The sequence below is a fragment of the Mus musculus genome, chromosome 15, assembly GCF_000001635.26.
Source record: "Mus musculus strain C57BL/6J chromosome 15, GRCm38.p6 C57BL/6J".
Taxonomy (NCBI): domain Eukaryota; kingdom Metazoa; phylum Chordata; class Mammalia; order Rodentia; family Muridae; genus Mus; species Mus musculus.
In genome coordinates, this window is record NC_000081.6 from 75,309,582 (window position 1) to 75,331,590 (window position 22,009).

At 45.0% G+C, this 22,009-nt stretch overlaps 1 pseudogene; it reads right to left on the reverse strand.

The window, feature by feature from the left end:
* Positions 1–1,742: 1,742 nt before the first annotated feature.
* On the reverse strand, positions 1,743–5,383 carry Gm3454 (annotated as a pseudogene).
* Between the last annotated feature and the right edge of the window lie 16,626 nt (positions 5,384–22,009).

The following is a 22,009-nucleotide window of genomic DNA, read 5'->3' on the forward strand; positions in this document are numbered from 1 at the left end:
TACCCGGGTCCTTTGTGGGTGAGACAGTTGTTAGGGTTGGATAAGGCCTTTCTCAGCCTGGATGTGCTTGAACATTATGGACATAGTAGCTGTGGTACAGAACAATATGCCACAGACTATAACCTTTTGTTAGAACAACACTATTGACAGATGATCATTAAAATGTCTATTTGCCCTGGTTGGAAGACTCTGGTTTCTGCTACAGTATCAATACTGGGTTTGTCCCAGAATTCCTCTCTAATGCTGGTGCACTGTGTCATGGAGATCCTCTAGCTTTGATCTGTAGAGCCAGTACCTTCATGTGCACCAGCATTTCATACGTGGTGTAGATGATGGGGTGAATCTACTCTAAGCCCGGATCTGTCCCTCGGTGATAATTGAGTTGGTCATTCCAACAACTCTGCAGCACTCAAACTATAAGGGCCAGTTTTCCTGCTTAGCACAGGTGTGGGTGAGGGCTAGCTCTCCTGCCTATGGCAGAAGGCAAGAGTCAGGACCACATCTCCTGTGCTCATGTCATTTGTGCCAGCTCTCCTGAAGGGACTGAGTGTATCAGCCAGCAAGGCCATATGCTCTCTGCCCCTTTAAGACAAACAGGGAATGGCCAGACTGGTAGTGAGTACATACCTGCAAACACAGCACTTGGAAGCAAAGGCCAAAAGGGACTGCATCAGAATCAAGGCCAAATATGGAAGAAATCTCCAGAATTCCTACTCAAGTCTTAAGTTTTATGTCCCAACCAGCCCCTTGACCACATTCCTGGATCTATGCTTGTCCCGGGAGAGAGGGCTGCAGGCATGAGAGCTTCCCTGCTTGAGTGATAGTTCTACCATAACAGATTGTCACCTTGACACAATCTCAGATCTTGAGGACTTCAAGAGCAGGGAGTAATGTTCATAGCACACATGTTGCCAGGGTGCTGTCCACATTTGTGATGTTAACTACATGGTTTCAGGTCATCTCTGTGGCAGTAAGCTCTCAAGGCCAAAAAGACAGAGCAATGATGAATCCCAGGTTTTCAATGTGTCAAGTCATGCCTTTCCACTGGGGGCATTCAACATAGACTAGGACTCCAGGAGAGTCAGTGTTAGGATTTGTTCACTTGGAACTAAGCATGAGCACCTGCAAGAAATGCCTTCAAAGTCTAGACAAAAAGAATCTGACAGGGCAGCTCCAATCCACCATTGAGGGATCATTTCCTGAGCTTACCCACCACAAGCAAGAGCTCTTTGGAACCGGGGGAACCTTCTGTCTTCCCCCTGCATCAGCCCACCCAAACCAAATGGTCCCCCACTCTGAGCTGGCTAACATGAATTAGCTAGTTTGACTAGCTGAAAGGGCAGAGATGTGAACTGGCAGGCAGGACTCAGTGGACTCAGAGTAGCAAAAGACAAACAGAGATCTTGACTGGGAGAACAAAAGGATTATTAGACTATTAGATTAGGGCGCATTGAATGGCACACATGGGAAACCTGCATGATCCCAAACACTTATATGTTTATGGTGATGGCATATCTTGGAATTCCGACTCTTCCCTGTGCTGGCCACATGCCTCCAAGGCCAAGATTAGCAATCCACAACAAAACAACATTCCAGGAAATATAGACCTGAAAGCTCTAGAGAGGTATAGGGCACCTACCCAGTAGGGGCTACAAAGTTGAAACAAGACTTTCCACACAATACTCTCACCTGGGAGCTTATATGACTGATAAATCATCACTAGTGGGCTCCAGTAAGCAGTGTTTGCAAATGACGAAAAAAGGGCAAAGGTGGAGGTCAATGGAAGGATCATCACAGCAATGTCTGCAGTTGGACTGAAACCAGGCTGAACATGGCCACTCCATGTGATGGTCCAGGTGCTGCCACAAGTGGGAACTTCTGTAGCGCAGAGATCTTTCTTGCAACAGGAGGTATTCGCTTTGAAGTTGAAGGCAGTATGTAGGAACTCGGTGTTTTCAAGATTAGTAGGGCAGATGGAAAGGCAGAGATTATTCTTTACTTTGCTACTGTGAGAGTCTGCAAGACATCTGAGAGTTACTCACTTCTGCAGGAACAACAGAGGATCCCAATGTCTGGTCCACATGCCACCTCCCCTGGATGGCCCAGTCTAGTCTCTAAGTCACGTTGATGCCAGACATGGTATTCAGACTTGTAATCCCATAACTTGGAAGACTGAGGCAGGAGGATTTTTATGAGTTCAATTCCAAACTGGGCTACATGGGGACTTCTAGTCTATTCCGTGACTAGAGTGAGGCCATGTATTCAATAACAAACAAAATGAAAATCAAAGCCATGGGCTGTTAAAGATGCTTGGTGAATAAAGTGCTTGTGTGCACAACCATGAAAACGCCACTTCCCACTGCTACAGGAAAGCAAAACATGGGCATGAGTGGTGACCTAGTTGTATCTCTATGCTTAGGTCACAAAGATGGAGATCCCCATGTAAGCTCAATGGCTACACCAGTTCAACCTGCAAGCTTGGGGTTCAGTGTGAGACCCTTCTCCAGTAAATAAAATAGTTCTCACAGAAGATTCCCATCAACTTCTGGGTCCCATACACTTGTACATCTCAAGTGCATATACATGCATCTATACATGTGTCCACAGGTGTCCTTACACACAGTGTTCTTGGGAAGCAGCTCAGTCAGTGAAGTGCTGGCCACATGGAAGCCTAAGGACCCAAGTTCAATCCTCAGCAACCACATAAAGAGCCAGTCAAGTATGAGAGTGGTTGTTTTTTTATCTGTGCTAAGGGGCATAGAATCTGGAGGTCCTGGGAACTCTTTGTTACCTTCCTCCAATCCAACTACTCCATACTTGGCAAATTCTAGGTCCCAGTTTAAGATCTTGTCTTGAAAAACAAGGTGGTTGTGACTAGAGACATGACTCAGCAGTTAAGAGCACTTGTTGCTCTTTCCCAGGCCCCATAGCGTGCTTTATAACCATCTAAAATTCCAGTTCCATGAGAACCAAGTCTCATTTGCATAAAAAAGTAGACAGTGCCTGAGGAATGGTACTTAATGATGTCCTCTGACTTTTGTATACATTCCATTATATATGTTCATACATGTGCACCCACATTTTCACACACACACACACACACACACACACACACACACAGAGAGAGAGAGACAGAGAGAGAGACAGAGAGAGAGAGAGAGAGAGAGAGAGAGAGAGAGAGAGAGAGAGAGTGAGTATGGGCAGGAGCATTACATTACCGCAGCGGCAGCCCAGGGTAATGATGATGACTATGGATGCCAATGGGCAGCCCTGCTTTATGATCCACATCCCAGCACATACCTGGAACCCAACAGCCTCCACTTTGTAGTAGACCCACTTCAACCTCAGGAAAGTTCTTGGAGGGAGGGGAACCATGATCTGTAACAAGTACCCAGATTTGGGAAATAAAAAGGGGGGCTGGGGAAAGAGGGGGGAGAGAGGATAACACACTTCTGGCCAGAGTGGCCAGAAGTCTTCCCTATGCTCTGGGAAGGCAGATGGGGGAGGGCTGCCTGACACTTTCCACTCGGCCCCGGGTGGGCATCTAAGCCACTGAGCCCACTCAACAGGGGGTGGACAAGGGGCAGCCCCCAACCTGGGGCCCCAGGATGACAACTTGTAGCCCCGGGATTATGGGAGAGAGGGCTGTGGGCGAGAGGTTCCCACGCAGTCAGGAGTAAACACAGATGAACAGAGACAGTCTATGATTTTAGAGCTTCATCATAGAAAGGCAGGGGAAAGAGAGAAGGTTAAGAGAGAGATAGAGACCAGCCATGGCCAAGAGGAGAGAAAGGGGAAAGGAGAGAGAGCAGAAAGCTAGAGAATAAGAAGGAGTGAGAGGCGAGAGGAGAGTAAGAGCAAGAGAGCAAGAGGAGTGAGAGAGTGAGGAAGGGCATTTAAGCCCCTCTTAAAATATGTTGCTATCTTTTCTGTTGCTAGGTAACTGGGGAGGAGTTTAGCCTGAAGGTCAGAAGCTTGGGACATTGCCTCTGTGATTACTAACCATGCTTCTCCTGTAGGGGCTGAGGGGGCAGTAACCTCGACAGGAGCCAGGGTTCCAGGAGACATGAGAGAACTCCTCTGTCCCATGTAGGTGAATTATCACCACCGGGTCCCAGGGTTCAACATCTCAGCTCAACTGGAGACCAGAGTGTCTGTGTATAGCCCAATGCCTCACACACAGACTTGATCTTTTATCCCATGTTACCCTCACCCATCTTTATATAGATCACAGGGAACTTATCCATAATAACTTCTGCCTCCTGAGCTGTACAGAATCCATCAGGGTAGTGGCAGAGAAGTGATTTACAGGCAGTCTCAAGTGGGGCCTTCACACATTGGTAGCACTCTAGACCCTGAGCTGAGAAAGAAGAAAATATTGAGGGCTAGGGCATGTGCTTCCTAGACTAGACTCCTCTCCAATGTCTTTACTTTCACACAACTGCTGGTCGCTAGGACAGAGAAAGGACATTAATGCACAGTAAACTCCACTAAAAACAAGAGCCATGGTTGGTCAAATATGCTCCATACTACTGTCACAGCTAGCCAGCCCCACAGGAGAGACCTGCACCCCAAGAGGTATTAGAGAAATAGTCCCCATATTGAGAAGACATAGATACTAAATGTAGGCTGAAAAGTGAGTGGCTCTGTAAGTAGGTCCTGGGTCCATGAAAAAGGGAGGGATGTTCTGATCTATCCAACCTGCAGAGCTAGGACCTAGGAATTGGAGTATGACAGAGCACTGATATTCCCAGAGTCCATCAGAAGATGAGGTTCAACATGATGCTTCCCACAACACAGATGTAACTAGAGGTATAGGAGCATCAGAGAGCTCTGATCTCATAGTTTAGGGAAGTTCTAGCATCGGGGCCTCAAGTGGGATGGGATGGGCATAAGAAAAAGTCAAATGCCAAGAGTTAAGGATTCCAAACCCTTTGACTTGGCAACAGAGTCAGGAAAAGAAGGCTCTGCCAGTTTGAGCACCCAGGCCAGTGGCCTGATTAGGACAACATGTCATCAGGATCGTCTAAGGACAGGCTGTTCTGGTGGTCAGGGTTTGTGCCAGAGGTAGTGAGGTCCAAAAGTCCTGCTGGCATCTTTTGATTATTGCAAGGAAGGTGCTGGCAGGTTTACAGATCCAGTAAAGCACCCCAGCACAGGAGGCTTCACCCACCACAAGTCAATTCCCAATTCACTGACTCCAGCATATCTGTGGTAATGGGCACACAATGGAGGTGCAGGTGTACCCACAACCCTGAGGACCCTCTCCATCTCCATTGTACCCTCCTGCCACTCTCCCATTTTCCATCTCACCTCTTTCTGCACGCAGTAGGGTCACAAGGAGGATGAGCACAGAGGACTTTGTAGCATGAGAATTGTCCATCCTTGGAGAAGGGCTGCACAGATAAAACCTTGGAAGTTGCAACCAGTTAATAGACTCCCGATCACATCCCTGGGCTCTCACTCAGCTCAATCATCCAATCTTCCCTCCCTCCAACCCTCTACACAGCTTTCCCTGAGGAATTCATGTCTGCCTACTTCTCTCCTCCACCACCCACCCAGCTCTTCCTTCCTAATCTCACACTCCCAACCCCAGCCCTATTCTGAGGGCTCTTTCCTTTGTCACCTAGCAGCTCCCTCCTGACACCAGTCCTTGCTTCCTCTCAGGCCTGGCTGCAGGCACAGTGGCAAGGTGTGTCAGATGTGGACTGAAGTATTTTACCATTCCTCAGCTCCTTCTAGCTGGCATCCTGAAAAGAGAGATTTTTGGTTCTTACATTCTCCAGGTCAATATATTTCTTGTGTAAGACTTAGCCAGATTTGTATGGGAGTTGGGGGAGGGAGGACCTTGCAGTTAGGATTGGACCATTGTGCTGGAGAACTAAGAAGGCAGAAGGGCAGGTACCATGGTGGACTTGTGCTTGCCATTCAGAAAGCCAGGGAAGGAGGCAGCCTGCTAAGACTTTTCCTGGTTTGTGTTTTGTTTTCCTTCATGTTTTTGGTTTGTTTGTTTGTTTGTTTGTTTGAGAAAAATGTTTTCTCTGTAGCTTTGGCTGTCCTGGAACTTGCTCTGTACTCCAGTCAGGCTTAAACACATATCCAACAAACCCTGTGTTCCAGCTGCTGCTCCTGCCATCACCATCCTTTTCCTGTTTCTAAATAAAAGATATGGGTTGCAGTGGCTCAGAGCCCATGGCCCTCCTTACTATAAGCAGGCAAATGTCCCCAGTGCTGGGACTGCATGTCAGCACAACCACAACCCACTCAAGAATTTTATTCTTAAATTCAGGGTCTCTGTTATCGCTTGTATTCTGGTATAAGACACCATCACCAAATCTATGTCCATGGAGTTCTCCTGTTTTTTAACAACTGTAGTTTTGTAACTGAACACAGTGGGTTTCTCCCAAGAAACTGCTATTGTATGCCAGGAAAAGAGGAAGTGAGAGTCCCAAAGCTCATCTTTCTAAATAAGGCAGGAGTGTTAGGGAGACACTTATACTTGCAGGCTAAGCTTCTATGACAAGGCAGAAGAGGTTCAATCCCAAATTCAACTGCAGAGGAGTGCCCTTAGGACAGAATTTAGCATGACAGCCAGCAAGTTTATGGTCTGGATGAGTGATGATGACAATGGCTTTGGGCTGGTTCTAAGTGGCTTTCTTTGAAGGGCATAATCTGAAACGAAGAAGCACAAAGTCTGAAAATTAAGCAGCTCTCCTCCTTACAAGCCGAAGAATTTATTATTGAGTGACTGCTTAGCTCTTGAGATGGAACTGTGAATATAGTTCAGTTGATTTTATTTATTGCATTTTATTTTATTATTTTTGGTGTGGTGTTTGAGGTTAGGATCACTCAAGTCTGATGGTACCCAGCTGACCCAGAACCAGCTGTGTAAACACTCTTGTTTTTGACACAGACAGACATGGCAGTTCTCTTAAAAATCACCCAGCATGGACATGAGTGTGGGCTTCTGCATTCTACTTGCTCCTGTCTGTCTGTTTGTATTACAATGGTTTTTGTTTTGTTTTGTTTTGTTTTTTGTTTTGTTTCCTTTAAACACAATCTCAAGTAACCCAGGAACATCTACGACGTTGAGGATGCTCTTGAACATCTTGATCCTCCTGCCCTGCCTTCAGAGTCCTGGGATTACAGAATTGCCCAATCAAATCCTGACTCTCCCAATTTCATGTGAATTTCAGTAGTAGCCAATCCTAGCCCTTTTCATCCCTTCCCTCTCCTCCCTCCCTTCCTTACTTCTCTCCTCTCTTGCCACTCTCCACCTGACAAGCTGACTTTGAGCACTAGGATCTATAGGGTAGGAGAAGTCTTATAAGTTGCCTTGTGACCTCCGCACATGTACCTGTGACATGCATGTGTGTACATAATCATATACAATTAATACCTAATTAATTAATTACCATTTCTAATTTTAAGCATTGAATACTCTTCCATTTATTTAGGCCTGCCTTCATTTCTTTCATGGCTTTTAATGTCCCAGGCTTGTGCCACCTTGTTTAAACTTATTCCTGGGTGAGTGCTACTTTTTCAGGCTGTTGAAAAAACAACTGTTCCCTTCACGTCCTCTTGCTCTTTATTACTAGTCAATAACAAACATCCCTGGCTTTGTGTGTTGACCTCAAATCCTGCATTTTGGCTGATATTTTCCCCTTAGCTCTTCTTACTTATTACAAAACCTTACTGAGGGTTCTGCCTTTCCAGGTAAATTCTTTAATAGAGGGTGTGGAAAGCAGGGTGTGGAGAACACACCTGTGATCCCAGTACTGAAGGACCTCAAGTTCAAGGCCAGACTGGCTTACAGAGGGTTGGAGGCAAGAGCCCAAGAGCTTGTGGACAGAAGTAGTTCCCCTCTTTGTCCAGGAGGTGGCATATACTCCCACAGAAGGTCGTTATCTCTGCACATCTCCATGCCCTGATCTCTTCTTTCAAAGATCATTCCAGTTGGGTAAGGTCTGTTCTAATGGCATCATTTTGTCTTAGTTAATAGTCCCGTGGCAATAAATCCATAACAACAGGGACACTGGGGACTCAGATATGCAACACATGAGGCTGAAATTTGAAGGTTAAAAAGCTGCTTTGAATTATCTTCAGTTGTGTGTATATGTTTGTGCTGGCTTTTATATGATTGACACAAGGAGTGACACTATTAGGAGGTGTGGCCTTGTTGCAGTAGGTGTGAAACTATGGACATGGGTTTAAGACCCTCTTACTAGATCCCTAGAAGTCAGTCTTCTTCTAACTCCTCTAACACCACATCTGTCTGGATGCTGCCATGCTCCCATCTTGATTAAAATGGACCGAAACTCTGTATTAACCTCTGTATTAATCAGGGTTCTCCACAGTCACAGAACTCATGGGTAGTCTCTATATAGTAATGAAATTTGTTGATGACTTACAGTTTGTAGTCCAACTCCTAACAATCGGCATCAGCAGCTGTGAATGGAAGTCCAAAGATTAAGCAGTGACTGTCCCACAAGGCAAGCAGACCAAGAAGAGAGGGAAGCCTCCATCTTCCAATGCAATTATGTCCAATCTCCAGCAGAAGTTATGGCCCAGATTAAAGATGTGTGCACTGATGGCTGCTTCTGGGACTTGCTTTGTCCCAGATGAGCTTGAAGTCAGTGATCTCCTTGCCTTAGTCTCCTGGGATTCAAGTCACTATGCCTAAAGATCTCCATACCAAGATCCAGGTCAGAAACTTGTATCTGCAAGCCTCCAGATGAGGGTCACAGGTGAGCCTTCCAATTCTGGATGGTAGTTCACTCTGAGATATAGTCAAGTTGACAACCAGTTATAGACACTAGAACCCATGCCTTGTCAACTTGACACAAATAATATCTCATGTCTTCTTGAAACAATAACAAGGACATGAATATTCCTATCATGATATAACTGTTCCTTGTACAATCGCAAATGCATTTGTAAATTAAAATGGGGCAATGTTCCTTGGGAACATTCTTTTAGTATCTCAACTTAAATATTAATTGACATCCAAGAAATTGGAAGAAAGAAAAATGTATTCTTAACAAAATAAAACAGAAAAATTCATATTACTTTACAATCCTCATATCTGCATCTTGTAACGTGGCCTTAGCATGTATTTATAACTACCTTCCTCTGCTGCCCATTCTGTATTTCCACTATCCTCTGCAAGAACCTCAGCATATCTTGGCTCTTTCCCTGGAGGTGTGACGCAATCTTTCATTCTTGATGAGTCTGCATCCTTTGTCATCGTGCTTGGATTAAGCTGTTGTAGTTTCCCATTGATGCTAATCACAGGACATGGTCATACTAAGAGACACCCTAAGGGATCTCTTGCACTCTAGACATAATCCTGCCTACCTCCAATGTGAAAAGGCAATCCAATTTCCCCATTGAAATCTGGATATATATTGCCCCTCATAACACGGTTATTCCATTCGTTTAGGGATATTAGAGACCCACAATGACCAGGAGGAAGTCTGAGATTCCAGGTCAATGGAATGTTTGTGGTGGCTAGTGGTAGGAGCACTCCCCCTCAAGAACCAAGACTTCTAGGCCTGCAGAACCTAGAGTGGAGGAGACAGGGAAAAAAATTTCCTAGAGGGTCACTAGGAGTGATAGTGAACGGAACTATTCCATTATTCGATCCCTTGATTCCTGGAACCATGGATCATGGCTATGGGAGAAACTTTGCCATATATCAGATATTTATTCAAAGCATATACTTCATTCTAAAAAACTGTGCCCCTGCCCTCCATGCCACTGCCATGGATGCATGTAACTGTGTCTTCAAAAAGCCATTCCATCTTTCTATCAGAACAGCTGCTTCAACATGATGGGGAACATAGTAAGACTACCAGATTCCATGATCATGAGCCCAATATTGGACTTCTATGGCTGTGAAATGAGTTACTTGGTAAGAAGCAATACTGTGTGGAATACCAGGAGGATGGTATGCTGGCTGGATTTGTGTGCCAACTTGACACAGGCTGGAGTTATCACAGAGAAAGGAGCTTCAGTTGGGGAAATGCCTCCATGAGATATGAATGTAAGGCATTTTCTCAATTAGTGATCAAGTTGGGAGGTCCCCTTGTGGGTGGTGCTATCTCTGGGCTGGTAGTCTTGGGTTCTATAAGAGAGCAGGCTGAGCAAGTCAGGAGAAGCAAGCCAGTAAAGAACATCCCTCCATGGCCTCTGCATCAGCTCCTGCTTGCTGACCTGCTTGAGTTCCAGTCCTAACTTCCTTGGTCATGAACAGCAGTATGGAAGTATAAGCTGAATAAACCCTTTCTTCTGCAACTTGCTTCTTGGTATGGTGTTTTGTCCGGGAAGAGAAACCCTGACTAAGACAGATGAATAAGCATTTGGTAAGTCCACAGATGGTGGTTAACTCAGAAACATCATGTGCAGGAAAGACAAATCCATGACCAGAATAAGTATCTACTCCAGTAAGCACAAAACATTGGCCTTTCCACAAAGGAAGTGGTCCAATGTAGTCAAGCTACCACCAGGTTGGAGGCTAGTCACCTCTAGGATTACTACCATAACTTCAGCTCAGTGTTGCTCTCTGCTGTTGACAGATCTGGCATTCAGCAGCAGCTGTAGCCAGGTCAGCCTGAATGAGTGGAAGTCCATGTTGTTGAACCCAAGCGTAACCTCCATCTCAGCCACTTTGTTCATGTGCCCATTGAGCAATGACAGGGATATCTAGGGAAAGAGGCTGTCTGTCCACAGAACGGGTCATCATATCAATTTGATTATTGAATTCCTTTTCAGCTGAAGTCACCTTTTTGTGAGCATTTTCATGGGCCACAAATATCTTGACAACCTTTGCCCATTTGGAGAGATCGATCCACAGACTTTCCCCCCAGATGTCTTTATCACCAATTTTCCAATTTTGATCTATCCAAATCCCTGACCATCCAGACAAACTATTGGCTACAGCCCACAGGTCAATGAACAAACATACATCTGGTCATTTCTTCTTCTAAACAAACTGTAATACCATGTGTACTGCCAGAAGATCTGTCCACTTTGAAGATTTTCCTTCACCTGTTTTTTCAGGGTTGTCTCAGAAAGGGGTTGTAATGCTGAATCTATCCATTTCTCAGTGGCCCCTTCATAGCATGCAGAGCCATTACTAAAACAGGTCCTAGTCTTCTCTTCTTCAGTCAGCCAATCATAGGGAACATCCCATGAAGCTATAGGTGAATGCTTGGCAGCAGATGTCATTGTAACAAGAGTACAAACCATAGGCAAATGAGCAACTTCTTCATGTAACTTGCTTGTACCTTTCAGGATCTGCTCCGGTCCTGTCACCTATATAACACTTCCATTTGATAATAGACTGCTGCTGTGCATGTCCTACTTTTGACTTGGAGAGTCTGATAACACTTAGCTCATGATCAGTTCATGTATAGTGGTACCTTGGTATCCTATTCTCAAAAGTGCAGTTTCCACTAAGGCCCAATAGCCGGCCAAGAGCTGTTTTTCAAAGGGAAAATAGTTGTCTGCAGATGATGGTAGAGCTTTGCTTCATAATCCCAAAGGTCTCTTCTGAGATTCACCTACAGGAGCCTGCCAGAGGTTCCAAACAGCATTGCTATCTGCCACTGACACCTCAAGTATCATCCAGTGTGCTGGGTTGTATGGTCCTAGTGGTAGAGAAGCCTGCACAGCAACCTGGACCTGTTGAAGAGCCTTCTCCTGTTCCAGGCCCCATACAAAGCTAGCAGCTTTCTGAGTCACTTGGTAAATGGGCCTGAGTAACACATGCAAGTGAGGAATGTGCTGTCTCCAGAATCCAAATAGACCCATGAAATGTTGTGCTTCTTTCTTGATGGTGGGAGGTACCAGGTACAACAACTTATCTTGCACCCTAGAAGGAATTTCTCTGCATGCTCCACACCACTGAACTCCTAAGAATTTCACTGAGGTAGATGGTCCTTGAATTTTGTTTTGATTTTTTTCCCAATCCTCTTATACACATATGTGTTACCAATGAGTTTAAATTGGTTGCTACTTCATGCTCACTTGGTCCTATCAGCATAATGTCATTAATATATTGCACTAAAGTAGTATTTTCTGGAAGAGAAAACTGATCAAGATCCTTTCTAAGTTATGACACAGGGCAGGAGAGTTACTATACCCTTGAGGCGAAACTATAAAAGTATACTGTTGAGGACTGGACTCAGTTGGTCCCTCAACCCACAAGAGAATCATGGTCCTGGTACTCAGGCAGGCAAGGAGTGGGTGGGATGACAAACAGACAGGAACACCAGAGAGAGTGTTGGATCTGAGTGTAGTTTCTCAAAGTGAGCATCAGACTTTAATACAAATGAAAACAAAGAAGTTATGTGACACATTAAGTCATCCAAGTTACATTAAAGTTAACATATGCAAAATGACTCATTTCACAAAACAGAGGAATGCATACATAAAAGGTAACAGGAACCAGGCAGTGTTTACAACTGGGATACGAAGCAACACCACCAAAGATCATAGAAGTCAGGGACAAGTTCCAATTCTAGTCTATTGTATAACCACCTTCTCCCTAAGCCATTGTGAATTCATGAATATGGGAGGGACTCGGCTGTTATTCTAAGTATTTACTCTAGTTCCTTCTTAGACCACAACCTTCCTTCTTCCTAGCCCATTATAAATCCTGTATATGGGAGTGACTCACCTGTTATTCTAAGTTTACTTTGTAGGACTGGCCCTGAGATTTCTAGCTCTTATCCAGTAAATTGTAATGCCTGATTTCTTTCATTATCTACATTGGAGGCATTTCATCTGAATGAGTAGCATTCTTAATAAATTCAAAACCCAAGGTCAGCTCAATTATTTCCTAGGATGTTGGAACACTTGTGGAGGCCAATATAACTTAGCTATGTGTCAAATCATTCCTTGGAGGCACTTATAATAAAACAATACTGAAGGGAAGCACACATATTTGATCACTGACTGACACGAGGACAAGTTTGGAGCATTTGTGCTATGGGATGCCAAGACTCCAGGAGACTACGTTTCTGTGAATCATTTTGCCTTAGAACTACATGCAAGCTTTTGGGCCTTTTCAGGGTTGGGGACTAGGTATGCCAATCAAGGACTGAGGGATGCTGGGAGGACCTAGAGGCCTGCTTTGGTATGTAAAGTATGCACCTCAGCCCCTTGTAACCAGGGTCTGAAACCAAACAACCCCAAGTTTCATGTGTCAATATGACGAAGTTTTATACTAACAACAAAGAAAGTCCTCAATTGAGGTACTTTTTCAAATACACTAGTGAAATCATCAGGTAAAGAGGTTACAGCGAATTCAGGACACTTCTGCTATAGGCTCCAGTTGGAATGTGATGACTCATGGACTTCTGATATGAGGAAGCTAGTGTTTTATTAATGCATTCCTAAAGATTCTGTTAGTCCCAGGGTGATAGATCAGAAAAGGGGCCAATGAATGGCCATTTAGGGTGGTAAAGAAATTCTAAGATCAATTACAATAACCCTGAATCTGCAACATCATAACCTCTGCACAGTATCAGACCTATTGCTCTATTACCAGCTTTGGAGATGACTCAGTACAAGGTGCATCTCTTTTGCTGGAATTTTCCTTAAAAGTCTCCAACTCTATTTCCTTGCCAAATGTAAGGAAATTGCTTCTGGTGGTCCTTATGGAAGAAGGCAGTTGCTAGATTAATAGCTATATACCAAGTTCATTTCTCCTGCTTTCTCTGCTTCCCTTTGAGATAGCTCAGATATTGTCAGGTCTCCTGCTTGCTGTCATAGCTTTCTAGCATTACAGACTGTAATCTTTTGGAATAATAAATCCCAATAAATTTTTCTTCAATATGTCATTCATGGTCATCATCATGTTATGCAGCAGGAAGTAATGGTTGTGTTGATAAAAAGATAAGAAGCCAGGGATGGGGCTGGAGAGTTGGCTCAGCCATTAAAGGCTAGGCTCACAACAAAAAAATAAAATTAGCCAGGGATGTGTTTAGTGGAGGTGCAGTGTACTGTGTGGGGGAGGGGGTGCCTCTGTGGGGCCATCCTGGGGCATACCTTCTCACTGAGGTAACAGTCCCATGACTTCATAGTATAGAATAGATTTTATTCAGAGCATGGGGATAGGAATTGAGAGAAAAGCAGAGAGAGAGAGAGAGAGAGAGAAAGTGGGGAGTGAGAGGTAGAGAAGAGGAATAGAGACCAGCCATGAGCATATGGATAGAGGGGGGAGAAGGGTAAGAGGCAAGAGGGTAAGGGAAGAAAGCAAGAGAGTGAGGAGGGGGCAAGTAGCTCCTTTTAAACTGAGTCAGACACACCTGGCTGTTGCCAAGGAACTGTGGGGCAGAGCCTAGACCAAATGCCAACAGTAATGGCAGCCCACTAATCAGTGTGGTACTTAACTGTCATCCAAAAAACTTCTCTTTGTAACAGTCTAAGACCATCAGAGAAAATCACAGCTAATCAAAATGTAAAGACCAAGTGGTCACATGGTGCCTTGCTCCTAACTGAGACAAACACTTACAAGTTGCATGTTGACATTACTGAGCTCTGTCTTTTTTTTTTTTTTTATCCAATAAGTCTAGTGACTGGTCACTAGGTGGGGTGGTGGTGGTAGATCTTAAAGAATCCCAGATGAGCCCCCAGACTAAGACACCACTCCCTGACCCTCTGTCAGGAGTATTTACTTTGAGAAACCCCCAAGTGAGACACCAAGATGCAGATCGATGCAGAACAAGAGGTTTACTTTCCATTGTGTCTGGGTCCACCTTCAATTAGTTCCTTAAGGTGAGTGACTAGAATGTAAACCCAGATGGCTATTACACACAATTTTGATACATTTTATGGGCATAGGTTACATCAGCAATGTTACAGTTAAAATTAATTGGCTAAGCATATTGACTTTTAAATGTTTTGGCTAGCAAGCATGGGCAGATCAAGGCACACATTTCAACTCTACCTGGGACTTTCCAGATAGTCAAGTAACAATTAGACAGTACATTCTGTGGTATTTTGGAGAATTCTTTTTACTCAAGGTTGTTCCTGTGGGTGGTGATTGGAACTTGGCTTAGCCTTAACCCCAGGAGGAAGGGGAAAGCTGTAAGGAGGGTGGAGGACTGATTAAAGCCATTAGGGTTCCTCAACATATAAGTGATACCTGGGTCCTTTTTAGGTGAGGCAGGTATTTGAAATCAACAAGGCCTTTCTCAATCGGGATGTACTTGACAAACTGGATATGGTAGCTGTGGTGCATAACTTTCTGTTCAAACAACATTACTCACAGATGATCATTACAATGTGTCATTGATCTGGTTGGAGGCCTCTGTCTTCTGCTACACTATCAAAAGTGGGTTTGTCACAGAATTGCTCTCTAATGCCGTTGCCCTGTGTCATGAAGTTCCTGTAGCTTTGGATCTGTAGGACCAGCACCTTCATTTGCACAAGCAGCTCATACATGGACTAGATGTTAGGGCGTGCCAACACTAAGCCCTAGATATGTCCCTAGGTGTTAGTTGAGTTGGTCGTCCCACCGCTCTCCTGAAGACGAGCTTTCCTGCTTATCAGAGGAGGGGGTCAGGGCGAGATCCCTTGCCTATGGCAGCTAGCAAGAGTCAGGACCAGCTCTCCTCTACTCATGACATCAGGGCCATCTCTCCTGAAGGGACTGAGCGCCTCAGCCAGCAAACCTTGGGCAGTTTACCCTTTAAAACACACAGGGAATGGCCAGTGTGGTAATGAGTATGTACCTGCAAACTCAACACTTGTAAGCAGAGGCCAGAAGAGACTGCAACAGAATCAAAGTTGAATATGGAAGAAATTTCCAGAATCCCTACTCATGACTGAAGTTTCATGTCTCAACCAGCTCCTTGGCCACATTCCTTGATCTATGCTTGTCCCAGGGGAAAGGGCTTAAGGGATAAGGGCATGCCTAGTTGATTGATAGTTCAAACTTAAAGGATCTTCACCTTGACACAATCTCAGATCTTCCAGACCTCCAGAGCAGGGAGGAATGTTCATAGCATTCCAGTTTCCAGGATGCTGTTAATATCTATGAGGACTCTTAAGATGTTAACTACACAGGTTATGGTCATTTCTGGGGCAGCAAAATCTGAAGGCCAAAAAAGACAGAGCAATGATGGATTCAACATTGACAATGTGACAAGTCATGCCTTCCCACTTGGGGCATCCAATATAGACCAGGACTCCAGGGGCAGTATTGTGAGGATTTGTTCTCTGCGAGCCAACCCATGACCACCTGCAGGAAATAACTTCAAAGCCAAGACAAAAAGAGTCTGATAGGGCAGCTCCAACTCACCATTCAGGCTCATCTTCTGAACTTCCCTAACACAAGCAAGTGATTTTTGGAAGTGGGGAACCCTCTCTCTTCTTCATCCAATATTATCCTACCCAAACCACGTGGTCCCCCACTTTGAGCTGTCTAATATGAATTAGCTAGTGTGACTGGTTGAAAGAGCAGAGTTATGAACTGGCAGGCAGAACTCAGTGGACTCAGAGTAGCAAAACAAAAATGGAGATCTTGACTGGGAGAACAAAGGGTTTATTGGTGTCAATAGGGGGACATTGAGCAGGCACACATGTGAAGACTGCAAGATCCCAGATACTTATGTGTGAATGATGATGGCATAATAAGTTGGAATTCTGACTCTTCCCTGTGTTGGCTACATGCCTCCATTGGCGGGATTAGCAAGCCACAACAAAATAACATTCCAGGAAGTACAGATCTGAAAACCATAGAGAGGGCACCTACCCAGCAGGGGCTATAAAGTTGAAACAAGGATTTCCACACAACCCTCACCTGGCAGCTTCTATAACTGATAAATCATCATGAAAAGTCTCCAGTAAGCAGTGGTTGCAACTGAGGATAAAGGACAAATGTGGAGGTTGATGGAAGGACCATCACAGCAAGGTCTGCAGGAGAACTGAATCCAGGCTGAACATGACCAGTGCATGACATGGTCCAGGTGCTGCCTCCTGTGAGCACTGCTGCATTGCAGACATCTTCCTTGCAAAAGAAAATAAACACTTTGAAACTGAAAGCAGTACACAGAAACTTGGTATTTTCAAAATTAGTAGGGCAGATGGAAAGGTAGAGATTCTTCTTTACTTTGCTTCTGTGAGAATCTTCAAGACATTAGGGAGTGACTCACTTCTAAGGCATGGACAAAAGAGCATCCAGATGTCTGGGCTACATGCCACCTGGCATGGATGGCCCAAACTTGTCTCTAAGGCATGTTGAATCCAGACATGATAGCTCAGAATTGTAATCACAGAACTTGGAAGACTGAGGCAGGAGGATTTTTATGGGTTCAATCCCAATCTGGGCTACATGGGGATTTCTAGTCTATCCTGGGGTTAGAGTGAGACCCTGTCTCAAATAACAAACAAAATGAAAATCAAAACTGTGGGCTGGAAACTAGGCTTGGTGGATAAAGTGCTTGTGTGCAAAATCATGAAAGACCCAGTTCCCCTTGCTAGAGTGCATCAAACATGGGCATGGGTGGTGGCCTAATTGTATTTCTGTGATTAGGAGACAAAGATGGAGATCCCTCAGGTAAGCGCCCTGGCTAGACCAGTTCAACCTGCAAGGTTGGGGTTCAGCATGTGACCTTCCTCAGTAAATAAAATACTTGTCACAGAGATGCCCATCAACTTCTGGGTCCCAAACACTTGTACCTCTTGAGTGCATGTACATCCACACATGTGTACACATGTGCCCTTACACACAGTGAGCTGGGGAAGCAGCTCAGTCAGTAAAGTGCTGGCCACATGGAAACCTAAGGACCCAAGTTCAATCCCCAGCAACCATGTACAGAGCCAGCCAAGCATGGGAGTGATAGGTATGATGCTAGGGGACATGGAATCTGGAGGCCCTGGGAAATCTCTGCTACCCCCCCCCCCTCCTTCACCACCACAGCTTAGCAAATCTGGGGTCCCAGTGAAAGATCTTGTCTCAAAAACCAAGGTGCTTGGGACTAAAGGCATGACTCAGCAGTTAACAGCACTTGTTGCCCTTGCAGAAGTCCAAGATTTGGTCCCCAGACACCACAAGGTGCTTTACAACCATCTGAAATTCGAGTTCCAGGAGAACCAAGACTCCTTTGCATTAAAAGTAGACAGTGGTTGAGGAATGGTATTTAAGGATGTCTCTGAGCTTTCTATACATTACATTACATTATATACATTCATATATGTGCACTCACTTTTATAAACACACACACACACACAGAGAGAGAGAGAGAGAGAGAGAGAGACAGAGAGAGACAGAGAGAGAGAGACAGAGAGATACAACGAAAGAGACAGAGAGACACAGAGAGAACAGTGTAAGATTTCCAAGGCCACTTCAGAAAGGGCAACCAGCCTCCAGACACTTGCTGTTCCCCAGACAGTTATACCTAGGAGACCTGCTCCAGGAGACGGGCATGATGTGGTCAGAACAGGAAACTGGATAGCACTTCGGGGCCGCTCCTGCCTTGTCTATCTGAGGATATGCCTGAATATTGGCATTTTTGAGGATCAGATATGTCCTAAGTTCTCATTATATCAACATTACCATGCAGTAATGGCCTTGCTTTGTCCTAGTTGCCAGCAGCTGTGTGAAAGGAAAGACATTGGAGAGGAGGGTCTGGTCTAGGAAGAGCATGACCTAGCCCTCATGTATTGTCTTCTTTTCAGCTCAGGGACTGAAGTCCTACCATTTCGAGGGAGTCTCACTTGAAACTTCCTGCAAATCAAATCACTGGCACTGCCCTGGTGGATTCTGCATCGCTCACGAGGCATAAGTTATTTTGGGAAACTTTCCTGTGACCTGTATAAAGATGGCTGAGGAAGGCTTTAGAGAAAAGATCAGATCTGGGCACTTGTTGTGGACCATGGTTCCCCTCACTCCAAAAAGATCTTTCCTGGGGTTGGAGTGGGACTTCTGCAAAGTGGGGGCTGTCGGGGTACAGGGATGTGCTGAGATGTGGATCATAAAGCAGGGCTACCCACTGGCATGCATGGAGTTCTTCATCCCCCTCTGTTGCCAGTGAGGTCACGTGATGCTCCTGCCTGTACTTTATGTCTAGGGTCTCACTGGCTCATAAACACCAGGAGAGCTGGAAGCATCTAGTGAGGCTTTGCATATAATGAAGGAATCTGGAGTTTAAGGTAAAGGAATGACTTAGGAATTTTGATAGAAAAAGACTTTAGGACATTTCAGAGCTTTCAAAGTTACAGTTTCCAGGCATATCCACAGATTGACAAGGCAGGAGCGGCCCCAGCCTGCCTGACCACAGCCTGCCTGTCTTCTGGAGTAGGTCTCCTAGATATAACTGCCTGGGGAACTGCAAGAGTCTGAGAGGCAGGGTGCCCTTTCCTGCAGTGCAACTGGGTCATCTTATACTGCACTGTGTCTTTGTCACGTGTGTATGTGTGTAAATGTGGTGTACATGTATGAATATATATAATGTAATGTAAATATAAAAGTTCAGAGGACAAAGTCCCATACCTCAGTCACTCTACTTTTTTGTTGTTGTTTTGCTTTGTTTTTTTTTTTTTTTTTTTTTTTTGAGACAGAGTTTCTCTGTGTAGCCCTGGCTGTCCTGGAACTCACTCTGTAGACTAGGCTGGCCTCACACTCAGAAATCCACCTGCCTCTGTCTCCCAAATACTAGGACTAAAGAAGTGAGCCACCACTGCCCAGCCTGTCTACTTTTTATACAAGTGAGTTTCATATCTCCTGGAACTGGAATTACAAATGGTTGTTAACCATGATGTGGGTCTGGTAACCAAACCCTGGCCTCTGTAAGAGCAAAGAGTTCTTTAATTGCTGAGCCATGTCTCCAGTCCCAACCACCTTGTTTTCTGAGACAAGATCTTTCACTGAGACCTAGGATTTGCCAAGTATTCTGGGGTTAGAGAGTAGGGAGGTAGAGGAGAGTTCCCAGGACCTACCAATTCCCTACCCCCGCACAGAGATCATAACCAGCCTTCCCATGGTTGCTGGCAATTGAACTTGGGTCCTTAGGCTTCCATGTGACCAGCACCTCAGTGACTGAGCTGCTTTCTCACCACATTGCATTTGAGGGCACATGTGCACACTTGTTGATATCATGCACTGGGGAAGTACAAGAGTATGGGACCCAGAAGTTGATGGGTACCTTCTGTGATAACTATTTTATTTCCTCAGGCAGTGTCTCACACTGAACCCCAAGCTTGCAGGTTGAGCTAGTCTAGGCTTGATCTTACCTCAGGGATCTCCATCTTTGTGTCCTGAGTACAGAGATACAAGTAAGCCACCATGCCTGGCCATGTTTAGATGGACTCTACTGATGGGAACTGGGGACTCATGCTTGTGCACACAAGCCTAGTTTGGGAATGAACTCATAAAAAATTTTCTTGCCTCAGCATTCCAGGTTCTGGATTTCAAGTCTGAGCTACCATGTCTGGCTTCAACATGCCTTAGAGACATATCTGGGCCATCCAGGCCTGGTGGCATATAGCATAGACAATGGGATACTCTGTTGCCCCTGCTTAAGAAGTGAGTCACTCCCTGAAGTCTTACAGTCTCTCGGTGAAGGAAAGTAAAGAACAAACTCTGCTTTTCTTTCTACCCTGCTAATTTTGAAAATATGGAGATCCTGGGTACTGTCAACGTGAATACTTCCTGTTGCAAGGAAGACCTCTGCAATGCAACAGTTCCCACTGGAGTCAGCACCTGGACCATGGCTGTGTTGCTTTGGTTCAACCTGGGCTCAGACCTCCTGCAGACTTTGCTGTGATGATCCTTCCAGCGACAACCACCCTAGGGCTTTTATCCGTGTGTGTAACCACTGCTTCCTGATGACCTCTAGTGATGAATTATGAAATATAGAAGCTCCAAGGTGGGGTTAGTATGTGGAACAACTTGTTTCAACTTTATAGCCTCTGCTGGATAGGTGTCCCACTCCTCTCTAGGGCTTTCAAATCAGTACTTCCTGGAATGCCATTTTGCTGTGGCTTGCTAATCTTGGCCCTGGAGACATGTGGCCAGCACAGGGAAGGGGCAGAATTCTAAGATATTAAGCCATCTCCATCTCCACAGAAATATCTGGGGTCAATCAGATATTTCTGATGTGCCACTCAATGTCCCCCTATTGAGGTCAATAAACCCTTTGTTCTGCCAGTCAAGATCTCCATTTTTATTTTGCTGCACTGAGTCCACCAAGTTCTTCCTGCCAGTTCACATTTGTGCTCTTTCAGCCAACCATACTACTAGCTAATGGTTGCCAGCTCAGAATGGGAAACTACTTGTTTTGGGCAAGCTTCCTTCAGGTCTGATCCTGGGGGAATAGGGAGGTTCCCCAACTTCCAAAAAGCACTAGCTTGTGGTTGGGAAGCCCAGGGGATGAGCCCTCAATGGTGGGGAGGGGCTTCCCTGTCAGATTCTTTTACTCTAGATGTGGAAGCTATTTCCTGCAGGGGCTCATGGCTTGCTTCAGAGGGAAGAAAGTATAGCACTGCCTCTCTTAGATTCTTAGTCTATACTGGATTCCAGCAGTGGGATGGCATGACTTGGCAAACTGGGATCCATTGCTGCTCTGCCTTTTTGGACTTGAGAGTTTGCCACTGTAGAAATTATTAGAACCTATGTAGTTAACATCACAGAAGTCAGGCTGGAGAGATGGCTCAGTGGTTAAGAGCACTGACTGCTCTTCCAGAGGTCCTGAGTTCAAATCCCAGCAACCACATGGTGGCTCACAACCATCTGTAATGAGGTATGATGCCCTCTTCTGGGGTGTCTGATATTTACACTGTCAGCTACAGTGTACATACAATAAATAAATAAATCTTTAAAAAAAACATCACAGAAGTCTTAATGGATATGAACCTTACAGTTTCACACGGTTAGAGTTTATGGCCATCATTACTCAGAGCATGGCAGCAGGCAGGTAATGTTGTAACTGGAGCAGTAGCTGAGAGCTTATATTTGATCCACCAGCATGAGGCAGAGAATGCTAATTGAGAATGGTGT